At 45.6% G+C, this 15,531-nt stretch overlaps 1 protein-coding gene and 1 non-coding gene across 2 annotated transcripts in view; one reads left to right on the top strand and one right to left on the bottom strand.

Moving 5' to 3' along the window:
- Positions 1–6,271, bottom strand: part of LOC135897910 (chitotriosidase-1-like) — a 215,916-nt gene extending 209,645 nt beyond the window's left edge. Inside the window, exon 1 of the mRNA XM_065426602.1 lies at positions 6,137–6,271. The gene's annotated coding sequence lies outside the window, so the exon portion shown is untranslated. The remainder of the gene's footprint in view (positions 1–6,136) is intronic.
- A 5,923-nt stretch (positions 6,272–12,194) lies between these two features.
- On the top strand, positions 12,195–12,378 carry LOC135897958 (U2 spliceosomal RNA). The gene has a single exon (XR_010563213.1). It is a non-coding gene; the product is annotated as a U2 spliceosomal RNA (small nuclear RNA).
- The last annotated feature ends 3,153 nt before the right edge of the window (positions 12,379–15,531 follow it).

Here is a 15,531-nt window from a genome sequence, read left to right as displayed (position 1 = left end):
ACCACTTTCTGTTTATGAGGCACGCCGTACTTAAGGAATCCAGAAATTTTTACCACCTGTCGTTCCTTACCATGCACCTCAATCTAAGAAAACGGGTGTTTTCGCCTCCACCGAAATGGGGCCGTTGTGGCCGGGATTCGGTCCCGTGACCTCGTGCTCAGCAGCCCAACACCATAGCCACTGAGCAACTACGGCGGGAGGCTATTCTAAAATAAGTGGGGTGATATGTTGCCGTGACGCAGCAACGGAGATATAGTTGTTTGGTGCAGTAGTCAAAGCACCCCGGCTGCCACCAGGAGTCTCTCAAAGCTGCCTGTAAGGATGAGTGCCACCAGCGGCGTCTGAGGCGTTGCGCATTGATGGTGCAGACTTAAGAAAAAAATTGGCAGTGGCTTAGCTAGGCTATGCCAGGATATACGTAGCGAAAGCTAAGGCATAGCATGGTTAGCCTTGGTTAATATTGATTGAAAGTCCACGTTAGTATGGTTGTCTAGCTATGTTGCGGCGTTTAGCCAGTCGTTGGGCGCGCTGTTTGTCTGTTTGCTCGGCGATTCGTTTCCTCTTCATCTCGTTCCGATGTCGATTCCAGGCGTCCTCCTGCTTATCAGCATTGTCGCCATCCATAGTACTGCCTGAAGTGTGCTTGCGGCGCATGCGAGCTCTCCTTTTCAATCTTCCACATGTTATCAGGCGTGGACGCAGCTGGCGAAGCGAGCGGAAGCGAGTGCAACGACGAGGAATGCATTATGACGTTGTACCAAACGGCGGTGGCGGAAAGGTGCGACGCCGCGCAGCGGCGGAACACCTGAGGCTCGGTACTACTAGTGGCACATGCGCAGTAGTGACTAGGGAGCAAGAGAGAGAGAGAAATTCTTGGATTGTGGCTTAGCTAAGGTTAAGCCCAGGATGCGAAGCATACTAGCCTTTATTTTAACGCGACAGCGTTAAGGAGCTCGTGTCGCAGAAAAGCCGGTGTCGTCAGCGTCGGCTCAGGCGTGCGGCGCTTGCTCGGGTGCACATTTCGTTGTCGCGCCGAACGCTGCGTTGCTCGACGCTCACCGCGTCCGATGCGGTGGGCGACGCCGCGAGCGACGGCGCGAGTTGGAGCAACACCCTCTGAATATTCTTCAGGCCTCTCCTGACCCTCCTTTCCACACGCGCTACGTCACACCATGTGTCCGGCTGCTCGACCGGCATGGCCATTCCCGCAAGAGACAGCACAAACGCCAATTCCGACGCCATCCCTGTTCCCGCGTTCGCCACGAACGCGCGTGGAGCGCGCACAAGTGAACTTGAGCGCAGCCGGCGTCTCATCCAGCGTCTAGTTCAGTTGACTCGCTAGCAGCGTCAGCGGCGTCAGTCAGTCGCTGCCACCTCTTCGCCGTGCAACGGTCCTAATGCAATACAAGTGTTTTGTTGTGTTTACTGGTGTTTACTTAGACAACCTCTGCAACGTCAGCAGTATCTTTTCCGTGTGGCTGTTCCTTTGTGGCCTGTATACGTGTACTATCGTAGGAATGGAAAGTTCACCCGGAGTTCATCGCTGAATGCCTGCCTTGTTGCGGCGAGTGTAACTTTGTGAAATATGGGCCGGTGCTGTGTTCCCGGGTGCCGTGGAAACTATGACAATGGCCCAAAAGTGCGTGTTTACTGCTTTCCAAGAGACGAAGCACTGAAGAAAGCATGGTTGCGAGCCATTCCACGGAAGGATTTCACACCTACAGCTCATTCGAGGGTAAGGCACTGAAGCTTTGCTTCAGGTAATTTTTTGTAGTGATGAGCTTTTGCTAATGTATGGACTGTGACTCCAAGAATGGAAAGTACCCTTCGTAGGCAGTAAGAGCATTTTAAATAAAGTACGGATTGGACAGCAGGCATTTATTTCCGCGGATGAGCGCTAGACTGTGCGTACATCTGTACAGGAATAATAACATCTTTACGGACGCTCGAACGAACTTCATTCTCACATTTTAGCTCTTATACCTAGATTATCGCCCTTAGTATAAATTGCGTCACTTCTGCGTGCTACAATGTTTTTCTGTTTGCGTGGAAAATGTGGAAAATATCCACGCTCTTAAGATGCTTTTTACTGAGCGTTTTATGCAATAGACAGTTCTGACGAATGGCCTTCCCTCATTTCATTTTCTCACGCAGGTATGTGAACTGCACTTCCACACAGATGACTTCATCATGACGTTGTCTCATCAAGATGAACAGACAGGAAGAACAATAGAGGTGAAGCGTGATAGACTGCAGTTGAAGAAGGATGTTGTGCCTTCTCTGTTCCCAAACTGTCCAAAATATTTTTCCTCAACGCCAGCACGCAGTGAATCGCCAGACACCAAAAAAAGCAAGAAGGGAAAATGCTGCGCTGCAGGAGGCTATTAGAAGATCCCTTGAATCTAATGAACTAGAGCACAAAAGAAACAAAATTTCATCATACGAGGAACTGAAAGCTAAGCTGTCTGGGATTTGCAACACAACGTTTTGGACTATTTCTGTCGATGAAAAGCGCGTTATGTTTCTTCTCATTGACAACGATCCTTCACCTAATGTGAAATGCGCCTTGGTAGTTCTCCCAGATCTATCACTTTCCGTTTCCTGAACGGAGTGAAGCTTCAGTCGCTTCCTTGGGGTAGCACTGTGCCAATTCAAGTATGTGACACCTCCAGTCTGTCCTTGTTGCTAGAGGAGATCGAGAAACACTTCCATGATATACCTGGAGTGATGAAAGAGTCCAAGGAAACTAAAGTATTGCACTTAGTCAGTTCACTTCTTGCAGACGTCATTGAGGACAGTGATACGCCGAAAGAACACTCTGCTTTGTTGAAATTTCTGGGTGAGCAGATAACACTTCTTCTTGCGAAGCAGCGTGTGTATAGTCCAGAACTATTGGTATTCGCAAGTATTATGAATTCAATTTCTCCTCATGCTTATCACTTCACAAGAGCTGCATCAAGGATTATCTTGCCCCATCCTTCCACACTCCGGCGTGTTTGCTCAAATTACAAAGCTGACCCTCTTCTAGAGCAAAAGCAAACGCACTACCTTTCCTACATTCGAGAACGAGTGAAGTCAATGCAAGACCATGAAAAGACCGTCACCCTGATGATTGATGAGATCCACATAAAACCGTACTTTGACTACAAAGGGGGCACAATAGTAGGATCATCGGTTAATTCCACAGAACCCGCCACAACAGCTCATGTGTTCATGGTACAGTCGCTCCTTTCTGCAAATAAGGATGTCATTCACATACTGCCTGTGAGCAAAATGAGCGCAGAAATTTTGCACGAGCATGCCAAGAACATAATCTTAAGTGTTGAGAAAATGGGCCTTAAAGTTATCGCTGTAGTAACAGACAACAATGCTCTGAACCGCAAGATGATGTCCTTATTTGCTGCAAGCCCTCAACTGAGCATTGTTTATCCCCATCCAGCAGACAACGCTCGTCCTCTCTTCTACGTTGTAGATCCTGTGCATCTGCTGAAGTGCGTCCGGAACAATTGGATCAACCAAAAAAATCACGGAACATGTCTCTATTTCCCTGAAATGGACTTGAATGGAACCATGCCTGAAGGGCCTCCTCGTATGAAAGCTGCTTCTTTTGCAGCTGTGCGGCAGCTTTATTCTGCAGAGAAATCATCGCTTGTGAAGGCTGGCTATAGATTGAACGCAAAAGCCGTGAATCCCACCTCTTTGGAGCGCCAAAATGTGAAACTCGTCCTGGATCTCATGAATGAGTTCGTGTCAAATGCACTTAGAACACATGGTTCCGCATTGAAGATTGCTCAAGCTGAGTCGACCGCTCTTTTCATTGACATTATCCTCACATGGTGGCGAATAGTCAACGTTAAAGACCCTTGCAAAGGCCACAGGCATAGGGACAGCATGCAATATCCTGTAACGTCTGTTGGCGACAGACAGTTAACTTTCCTGAGTGCAGTTGACGATTGGCTGGACGCTTGGATACGAATTGGCGCCAGCAGTGGCTCGCTGACGAAAGAGACGCACAGTGCTTTGCGACTGACGTGCTATTGCCTGGTTGAACTCTCGCGGTACTGCTTGGAGGAACTTCACTTTAAGTACGTCTTGTTGGGAAAGTTTCAGACGGATGCGCTAGAAGACCGGTTTGGCCGTTACCGCCAACTAGCAGGAGCACAGTACCATATTTCGGTGCGTCAACTCTACGAATGTGAGAAAAAGCTTCGTCTTCAAAAACTTTTGACATTTCCACGCGATGAAACAGAGTGTGAAGGCATCAGTGAAGAACTTGTAGGATGCAACTTTTCCGTGGCTGTCAGTGACGACGATATTGCACGTGCCCAGTCCGATATGGATGCCATTGTTTACATTGCAGGATACGCTGCTCATGCTGCTTTAAAGAAGCTTTCATGCTCCATTTGCTTCAGTACACTGGTTATTGAAAACCGTGAGATTGAAGCGGAAAACACAGCCATGATAGTTAACCTATCGAGAGGAGGGCTGAAATTTCCGCAGCCATGCACAGTGCATATGGTACTGATGACTAAATTAGTTGCAGAGAAATTGTCTTTCGGAGCCAACGCGAAAGATTTTCTCTCCTGTGGTAATCAGCGTGGTGTTGTGAGTTCGCAGACGATTTCTCTCCTGGAAGAACCAGACATTGAGACATGCGAGAATGGTCATAGTGCACAAACTCTCTTGCGTTTGGTAGTTCGTGTTGCAACCAATGTAGTTTTAAACAACTTTTGCAAAGTAAGAAATGACACTATACAAGACAATGCGCAGCAGAAGGCGGCAGCCCGCAAAGCAGCAACACTGAAGAAAAAGTGAATGCAATAAAAGTGGATGCAAGTTCTTTCTAACGCAATAAAAATATTTTTGCGAACACTTCACTGCTGGCGTCTCATGGTTTCTTATTACAGTGGTTGGACTAGCTACACAATGCTTCCCTTGTGCACGCGAAGACAACTTATATGGCGTGCCTTAATAGTATTTTGCCCCCATTAACACACATGGTTGAACTCTGACAGCTCAACGTTCCTGTGAGTGCACGCCATTATATCTGAATGTAAAATATTAACAGCGAAGCAGAAGACTTTTTATAAACTTCCAGAATGCTCAATATAGTATCGTCGAAGAGTATGTGAAAATGTTTAAATTAATAAGGGAAAAAGCTTGATTAGGAGCTCAAAGCGAGAATATTTTTCAGTATATAAGGTGTCCTGTAATAATGAAACCAATTATAAATAAAGCCGATAAAATCCAGTATTAGGCATGCACAAACTACTCCGCTTCATTTTTTTTTTTTGCGCTAACCACGAAAGAAAAATGAACAAATCACTGTATCAGACAGTTTGAACTTCTTGGCAGCTAAGCGCGGCAGTACCCTAACTGCAGTGCAAACGGGCGCAACTCTGAGATAGCGAAGCGCAGCGCCGGCACGGTCACTTGGCGTGACGTCATGCGACCGGTGGAGAGGCCTTGAAGAATATTCAGAGGGTGTTGGTTGGAGCCTCGTTTCTCCTCTGTCGTGACGTCACGGTGTCACGTGGTATTGAAGGCGACACCGCCGCGCCTGAGGAGCTGGGTTGAGCTCTCGTAATATGCTTCGCATAAAATATCCGCGGCGAGGCGCGCGTTGTGAACTCATGTACCTTTTCGGAGCACCGCCACGGCGAAATCGCAAGTTCGCGGCCAGTAAAACTTTCGCTTTAAAACCGTCGACTTCGATAGCTTAGAAGTTACTATCCACTCAAATAACGGTAAGCACCATGGTGCGGTATGCACATGGCTGCATTGCAGTAATGCTGGGAGCGCGCACATCGCTCAGGCCAGCAAAAGCTAGCATCGCTTTCACATCGAAACGCACTGCGCGTCTCTGGCGTCCCTGAAGACCTTCCAAACTTCCCTGCGCGGGCCATGCATGCGCCATAGACGACGACAACCGCGTTGCGGCGGCGGCAGCGGTCCGAGCGCGCCTCCAGTGTCAGTCTGCTTGCTATCACCACGATATATTCAAGTAGCCGTATATTGGCAACGAAATCAGCGGCGACTGTTATTAACAAGGGCTGCTCCTACAAAGGAACGCGTGAAGCAAAAACGCAATGCGATGATCTACTAAGTAGCATTCTATGGAACCACAATTACGTACCTTCAGAAAAGGTCTGAAAACTCCACCAGCAGAGGGGAAATCAGCGTGGCCTACTCGACAAAATATTCGACTTCGGAGCCTGGTTGTTCCTAGCTTAACGAACCTTCGCAGCACGAGAAACGGAAGCTATTCTTCTTCGGAAATCATGACGCTTGCCCACTACACGGGAATCACCAAGAAGGAAGTGGCACGAGATATAAATGAGAAAGAATGTGTACGCATAGGGAAAAGCAGGTACGTTAACGAGGCTGAGCCCGGTAGGATAACATGCACTCGGGAAGAGGATCGAAAGAAAACCATAGTGACTTACTGATGACAATTATTTCAGAATAATTTGAAGCGAACTGATAATAATACCCAGGAAAGCAAGGCGCGAATGACTTATTTCATTGAAATTTTGGAGTGTTTAATTTGAGTGAAATGAAAGTAATTGAGAAAAGTCCGGAAATTTAGCGACAAATGCAAAAGAAATGCATTAACATTACGTCTCACCTCATTGGTGTGCCTGATGCATGATTGAAACCACGCTGACTGCCATGAAGTCTTCAGGAGCTCACTCGATATAGGACGTGCCTTCTAATTTAGTGACACTATTTATCTAATTAGGTGAAATGAAAAAAAAATGATCTGAATATCTCACCATCATCATCATCATCAGCCTGGTCACGCCCACTGCCGGGCAAAGGCATCTCCTATACTTCTCCAAGAACCCCGGTCATGTACTAATTGTGGCCATGCCATGCCTGCAAACTTCTTAATCTCATCCGCCCACCTAAATTTCTGCCGCCCTCTGCTACGCTTCCCTTCCCTTGGAATCCATTCCGTAACCCTTAATGACCATCGGTTATCTTCCCTCCTCATTACATGTCCTGCCCATGCCCATTTCTTTTTCTTGATTTCAACTAAGATGTTATTAACTCGCGTTTGTTCCCTCACCCAATCTGCTCTTTTCTTATCCCTTAACGTTACACCTATCATTCTTCTTTCCATAGCTCGTTGCGTCGTCCTCAATTTGAGTAGAACCCTTTTCGTAAGCCTCCAGGTTTCTGACCCGTAGGTGAGTACTGGTAAGACACAGCTATTATATACTTTTCTCTACCCGCCGTGGTTGCTCAGTGGCTATGGTGTTGGGCTGCTGAGCACGAGGTCGCGGGATCGAATCCCGGCCACGGCGGCCGCATTTCGATGGGGGCGAAATGCGAAAACACCCGTGTGCTTAGATTTAGGTGCACGTTAAAGAACCCCAGGTGGTCAAAATTTCCGGAGTCCTCCACTACGGCGTGCCTCATAATCAGAAAGTGGTTTTGGCACGTAAAACCCCAAATATTATTATTATACTTTTCTCTTGAGGGATAATGGCAACCGGCTGTTCATGATCTGAGAATGCCTGCCAAACGCACCCCAGCCCATTCTTATTCTTCTGATTATTTCCGTCTCATGATCCGGATCCGCCGTCACTACCTGCCCTAAGTAGATGTATTGCCTTACGACTTCCAGTGCCTCGCTACCTATCGTAAACTGCTGTTCTCTTCCGAGACTGTTAAACATTACTTTAGTTTTCTGCAGATTAATTTTCAGACCCACCCTCCTGCTTTGCCTCTCCAGGTCAGTGAGCGTGCATTGCAATTGGTCTCCAGAGTTACTAAGCAAGGCAATATCATCAGCGAATCGCAAGTTCCTAAGGTATTCTCCATCAACTTTTATCCCCAATTCTTCCCACTCCAGGTCTCTGAATACCTCCTGTAAACACGCTGTGAATAGCATTGGAGAGATCGTATCTCCCTGTCTGACGCCTTTCTATATTGGGATTTTGTTTCTTTCTTTGTGGAGGACTACGGTGGCTGTGGAGCCGCTATACATATGTTCCAGTATTTGTACATATGGCTCATCTACACCCTGATTCCGTAATGCCTCCATGACTGCTGAGGTTTCGACTGAATCAAACGCTTTCTCGTAATCAATGAAAGCTATATATAAGGGTTCGTTATATTCCGCACATTTCTCTATCACCTCATTGATAGTGTGAATATGATCTATTGTTGAGTAGCCTTTACGGAATCCTGCCTGGTCCTTTGCTTGACAGAAGTCTAAGGTGTTCCTCATTCTATTTGCGATTACCTTAGTAAATAGTTTGTAGGCAACTGACAGTAAGCTGATCGGTCTATAAATTTTCAAGTCTTTGGCGTCCCCTTTCTTATGGATTAGGATTATGTTAGCGTTCTTCCAAGATTCCGGTACGCTCGAGGTCATGAGGCATTGCGTATACAGGGTGGCCAGTTTCTCTAGAACAATCTGTCCACCATCCTTGAACAAATCTGCTGTTACCTGATCCTCCCCAGCTGCCTTGCCCCTTGGCATATCTCCCAAGGCTTTCTTTACTTCTTCCGGCGTTACCTTTGGGATCTCGAATACTTCTAGACTATTCTCTCTTCCATTATCGGCGTGGGTGCCACTGGTACTGTATAAATCTCTATAGAACTCCTCAGCCACTGGAACTATCTCATCCATATTAGTAATGATATTGCCGGCTTTGTCTCTAAACGCATACATCTGATTCTTGCCAATTCCTAGTTTTTCTTCACTGCTTTCAGGCTTCCTCCGTTCCTAAGGGCATGTTCAATTCTATCCATATTATACTTTCTTATGTCAGCTGTCTTACGCTTGTTGATTAACTTCGAAAGTTCTGCCAGTTCTGTTCTAGCTGTAGGGTTACATGCTTTCATACATTGGCGTTTCTTGATCAGATCTTTTGTCTCCTGCGATAGTTTGCTGGTATCCTGCCTAACGGAGTTACCACCGACTTCCATTTCACACTCCTTAATGATGCCCACAAGATTGTCGTTCATTGCTTCAACACTAAGGTCCTCTTCCTGAGTTAGAGCCGAATACCTGTTCTGTAGCTTGATCTGGAATTCCTCTATTTTCCCCCTTACCGCTAACTCATTAATCGGCTTCTTATGTACCACTTTCTTCCGTTCCCTCCTCAGGTCTAGGCTAATTCGAGTTCTTACCATCCTGTGGTCACTGCAGCGCACCTTGCCGAGCGCGTCCACATCTTGTATGATGCCAGGGTTAGCGCAGAGTATGAAGTCTATTTCATTTCTGGTCTCGCCGGTCGGGCTCCTCCACGTCCACTTTCGGCTATCCCGCTTGCGGAAGATGGTATTCATTATCCTCATATTATTCTGTTCCGGAAACTCTACTAATAACTCTCCCCTGCTATCCCTAGTGCCTATGCCATATTCCCCCACTGCCTTGTCTCCAGCCTGCTTCTTACATACCTTAGCATTAAAGTCACCCATTAATATAGTGTATTTAGTTTTCACTCTGCCCATCGCCGATTCCACGTCTTCATAGAAGCTTTCGACTTCCTGGTCATCATGACTGGATGTAGGGGCGTAGACCTGTACAATCTTCATTTTGTACCTCTTATTAAGTTTCACAACAAGACCTGCCACCCTCTCTTTAATGCTATAGAATTCCTGTATATTACCAGCTATATTCTTATTAATCAGGAATCCGACTCCTAGTTCTCTTCTCTCCGCTAAGCCCCGGTAGCACAGGACGTGCCCGCTTTTTAGCACTGTTTATGCTTCTTTTGGCCTCATAACTTCACTGAGCCCTATTATATCCCATTTACTGCCCTCTAATTCCTCCAATAGCACTGCTAGACTCGCCTCACTAGATAACGTTCTAGCGTTAAACGTTGCCAGGTTCATATTCCAATGGCGGCCTGTCCACAAACAGGCCTGGAGTGTGGCCTGGTCCCGGTGACCAGAACCGGTAACGCACTCCCTCACCAGAGCAGGATTGGCCACCCTGGTGCAGTACTTGGCCACAACCTCCTATATGAATATCTCCAAGCGACGGCAAACAACGTTACCTTGGTTCAGTCCAGCTACGTGGCATTGCATATTTCTAATATTCGGCTCGAGTAACATGGGTCACCCTGTATGCATAAGTACCTTTATCACGTGGGCGGCTTCCGAGACTTCCCGCACATACAATTTTTCCACGTGGGCACTGCTAATGTTAACGCGTTAAAACACATTTAGGCTCGTTGAGCTCATTCGAAAGCAACAAGTTTGTATACTCAATGACCTTCAACATGTCTGCGAATTATTACTGCTTGACTTAGCACTTTAAATATTTACAAATATATGTTTTCGGCAGGCAGCGATATGATTAAATATCAAAATTACGGGTGGAACTGCGGAATGGGCAGTAAACGAGAAATTATCTTTATCTTGTTATAACCCAACTTGCGGGGTCAGTGCGGTATCCTAAATAACTAAATAAATACGTAAGTAAATAAATAAATAGATCAATAAGTAAATGGAATGCTGAAATAACTGCTGACTAACGCCGACAGCTTCCCGTTAGTTTCATCTCGTGCACTATCGAGGCGTGAATCCTCCAATGTCTCAGGCTGCGCTTGTTATCACGCCTTTGTTGTGAGGAACATAGTAGCTGCTGTTTTTTTCCAGCCAGCCGGAGTTGCGCAGCGTCGTTCGTCCGACCAGCGCCTCGCACTTCATACATCGAGAACACAGTCCGAGAAGTTCATGCCCAACGCTAAACATTGCTATACATCGCAATGATGCGCCCTTTGGGCGAAGCACTGAGAGGGATGGAAGGCATTCAAAGCGATGGATAATGTACAAGGCTAAAGCAGCGGCCCCTGCTGGGGAACCTGTCCAAGTGTTTGACGACATCCAATGCAAAAGTCTTCACAAACGAAAGCATACACTAAACGAAAATTTTACTCATACCTCACAGATGATTGAGCGTTCTACGCCGGGCTATCTGTAGTGAAAAGCTTATAAAGACGAGCAAGCAAGAGATCCTTGTAGGTGTTGAACAGCAGAATGTCACTGCTCTAAAGAAAATGAACATGCGACGAAACAACAAAGAGGTCGCTACCAAACACCACATCCTCAAATAGCTTAGGAAATCTCTCTGAACCTAAAATTGCTTCATTTAAATTATGCAGAGAGCGACCTTACATTCGCAACCCTCGGCGTTGCTTTTCCTTTCGCAAATGTTTTCATGGTTCGCAGGCTTGCCGCAACAAAGTTGTCTGTTCCAAATATGGTCAAACTGATCTCCTGTCAGATAACTGTGAAAATGAAAATCACTGTCTTAACTGTGATGGAAATGATCCATCATATTTTGGCTCCTGTCCAGTCTGGAAGACTCAGACTGAAATGATTTCCGTAAAGGTGAATGTGATGATGAAGCACACAGGCATGCGTCTCAATTGCCCCACTTTTCAAAACCTTCTTGAGCCTACGAGGCGCCTCAGGTACCAAGTCTAGCTCTGGTAACTCCGTCAGCCTCTCGATTCGGTACTGACAACACACCTCCTGCCCCCCCCCCCTCCTCCCAAAGGCAGACGCTCATGGCCACCTCACCGCAAAAGCCAGAAAGGTCCACGAGTGACTAAGAAAATTCTTTCGTGCCAGTTTCCAGGTTTTAATTCAGAGGGTGCCATGAACGCAGGCGCTGGTACAGCCGCGGCTGGGGCAAGTATGTTGGCTCCAGTCAACTCCATGAAAAACCGCAGCTCTCTAAAGACGACAAATCCAAAAGAAGTCCACACTGATAAGGACAACAATGAAAAAAAATAAGGTCACGAGGGTAGCAGTGTGGGCTTGTATGTACTGCATCGTGAAGGGTTGTCTGGTAGCGCGATTAAAAGACGGGACAACAGAAGACACACGGGGCACACAGAGCGCTGTGTGTGTCCCGGTGTGTCGTCTTTTGTCCCATCTTTTAATCGCGCTACCATACACCCCTTTAAAAAAATGTGGATGACCAGTGCAGCTCGTTAGCATACGACTCAGAGTAGATGTACAATATTGAGCGTAGGTATGGACTTACCTACCGTGATTTTTATATACAGTCGTGTGGACGACTGGAGCACCGCCCTGAGAAGCAGGAGGAAACTAGACGTGCGTCAGGTTTCGACGGGACCGCCACCACGGGAGAGGGGAAGGAAAAGTAAGGAGATATGGAAGCGATTGGAAAGACGACAAAAGGAGGGCGGTGCGAACGTATACATGGATGATGCTGCTCAGAGTTTATGATCTGTTCTTATCATCTTGATATCTGATACAGGTGGTATTTGACCCCAAGATATTAAACTTCTTTTTGCAAGTAGGCAGTGCGCTTGAAGTCTGCTTCAACTCCGCCGTGGGTTGGCGCGGTATTGCACTATCTTCGGGACTGGTCCACGATTTTTGGTCTATGGGCTTCGACCCGCTGAAAACTAGCCATATACAGCTTCTATCTACAAGTAAATTTGGGACTACATCCTCCTTTCTCCGTCTCATATAAATAATAGTCATGGTTTCTAGTTGCACAATTTACTGGAAATTCGGGGTACTCGTAAAGCATTTAGCTGACATAGAGCAAGTACTTACAGAACACAGACCACCTGCCCTGGACGTACACGAAATTGATCTAAAATCCAGCATATAAGACGGTTCGCGCCAATTTGCGTCGTACAAAACAGATAGACATTCTCGGTGTCACTCAGCAAGAGGACTGGCGATTATTCTATAAACCAATTCGTTGTGTCGAAACAAGTACATCGGCCTTCCTCTCTAGAAGCCGTGTCCTCAAGAACATCTATGTTACAAAGTCTTATAACTGTGCGCAGCTTGTGCTGTCATCCAATTCCTACATAGTGTGGAACTGGACGGCCTAATCCATTAGTTGCCTGCGCCTTAAGTTAGAATTTACGATTTTGCTGGACATTTTACTGGACCATTTATTGCCCCTTCTACAGAGTGGCCCTTAGCATAATTCGCCTGCATTTGTAGCTGAAAATTTATGGCATTTTGTAGCCACCTGTATCTCGGAAATATGAGGCTACAAATATTTCCCTCTTTTGCATGGTCTGTCACGGAAACTCTTTACGGATGGGACCGTTTTCAGTCATCCACTGTTGACAGTCATAAATAGCTCCAAGTCATCGGCATATCGAAGGGATGAAGAGGGATGAATGGCTGACGAAATGTTATCTATAACCAGGAGGAAGAGAAGAGGGCGAACAACATATCCTGGAGGAACTTTAATAGTGACCTCATAGCTACCAGAACTCTGTCAAATAATGCCAACAAAGCCCGATCTGTTAATTTAGCAATTAGATAGCAAGGCAGTGAAGGAAGGAGGCACGTCTATTTGCGTTAGATTCGTAATGAGGAGCTCCTGGCAAAATATAACACAGGCATTATTTAGGCCAAAGTAGAAGGCGTCTAAATACGACTGCGGGCATCTAAAGGGTGACTACGTACCACAATGAAAGCGTTGGTCCTAAATGTTACCAAGTTCGTTGTTGTGGAGTGCTTGATAAAAAGCAGGGCTGTTAATGCTTTAGAATAACTTTTGCATTAACAGAAAGCAGAAATCCACCAGATTAAAACACATTATAGACGCAGCGGATGGCAGTTATTGACTGAACTTTAAGCCCCTAATTTATGTACGAGCCCTGTCTGTGCCAGCTTGCGAGCTCACGAAATCGTACTAGACTCTAGGGAACTGTTGGAGATGTTTGTTAGAACATAGACAAGTATACTTTATTATCTCTTAAGCACCGCGGCGCAAATAACCACAAGAAAGCAAAGGTTCTAGGCGCTTCAGACACTTCAAAGCAGGGTATTCACTGAATGATAGAGGACACACCACACCAGACTGAAAGGAAGGTTACTTGATGAAGAAGCATCTTTTACTCAAAATAGAGGACAAAAAAGGTCATTCCAGTCTTATCGCAGTTCCCAAAATGCATACTAATATTAGGGGTGACTTTATATACCCAGGTATCTAGTGGTCAACCTCTTCCTTAAAGGAAAATTGCAACAGATTTGAGTGTCTTCATTTTCTACAAACCTTGTATTTTCATCACTTAACTGAAGTCGTGCGCGAACCAACTCGGGGTGAACACATACTGGATATCATTTTAACGAATCATCCAGACCTTGCTGCGACACATGTGCTAGAACCATTAAGTGATCACAGTATGGTGCAATGTTCCTTTTCGTTGAAACCTGCCGAAAAATATACAACGAAAAAATACATACCCAACTACGCCCGCGCCGACACTGGCAGAATGATTGATATGTTAGCCTCATTTACAAGAGACTTTGTAAACAATTTCTAAAACAGAACGGTAGATGATAACTGGAGCTTCTTCCGCGATAAACTCAAAGAAGCTGAAACTACATGCATACCAAGAATGACCATCAGCTCAAGGCAGAACGATCCGTGGTTTAACCGCGAAGTGAAGAAGTGTATAAACAAGAAAAAAAAAAGAGCGTTCAGAAAAGCTGCCCGAACAAATGCTCCAGAAGACTGACAAAATTACAATACCATAGCGCGCCATACAGAAACTACAGTTGTCGAAGCTAAACACAAGTTTTTTTCAATTGCACCCTTCCCAATATGATAAAAACTGATTCGAAAAAGTTTTGGCAAGTAGTTAACCCAAAAGCAAATCACACTGCTCCCTTACTACTTTTCGAAAACGGAGTAGTGCTTAACACAAAAGATAGCACTGAGCTGTTCAACAAATGCTTCTCTGCAGTTTTTACTAACGAACTGCCACTTGATAACACTCACATACTTGAACATCCATCTATCCGATTCCCCTTTTCATCCATCATACTAACGGAACATGGTGTCTCTCGTGCCATTGACAGGCTTCCTCATAAAACCAGTCCAGGTCCTGATGGTATAAATGCTAAATTTCTAAAATTAACCTCGCACTACTCTTAAGTTTTGTTATCTCTAATATTTCAGCAATCACTCGATACAGGGTGCCTACCGGAAGATTGTAAATCAGCATTAGTGATACCGGTATTTAAATCTGGTGATACAGCAGACCCTAATAATTACAGACCTATATCACTGACATTTATCTGCTGCAAATTACTAGAACACATTCTATACGCTCACATTATAGCCTATCTTAACGATAATAACCTGCTCCTCAATAACCAACATGGCTTTCGCCAAAATCGCTCATGTCAAACGCAACTTTATGAACTTGTAACAGATACTCACATTTCTTTGCACAGATTCATTAGTGCAGACGCCATTTTTATTGACTTTTCTAACGCTTTCAACCGAGTACCTCATATTCGACTAAAACTGAAAGTTATAAACCTACAGCTTGACTACAACACGACGCGATGGATTGAGGAGTTCCTATTGAACCAATTCCAAGTAATCAGTCTCAACAACTGCTTTTCTAACCGCACTCACGTCACTTCAGGAGTTCCTCAAGGAGCCGTCCTTGGGCCACTGCTATTTTTAATATACATAAATTACATCGCAACTAATATTACTTCACAAATACGTCTCTTCGCAGATGTCATCGTCTTGTGTAATGA

Source organism: Dermacentor albipictus, chromosome 2 (genome assembly GCF_038994185.2).
Source record: "Dermacentor albipictus isolate Rhodes 1998 colony chromosome 2, USDA_Dalb.pri_finalv2, whole genome shotgun sequence".
Lineage (NCBI taxonomy): Eukaryota > Metazoa > Arthropoda > Arachnida > Ixodida > Ixodidae > Dermacentor > Dermacentor albipictus.
The sequence above is the reverse complement of the archived record's forward strand: the minus strand, read 5'-3'. Positions and strand labels throughout refer to the sequence as shown.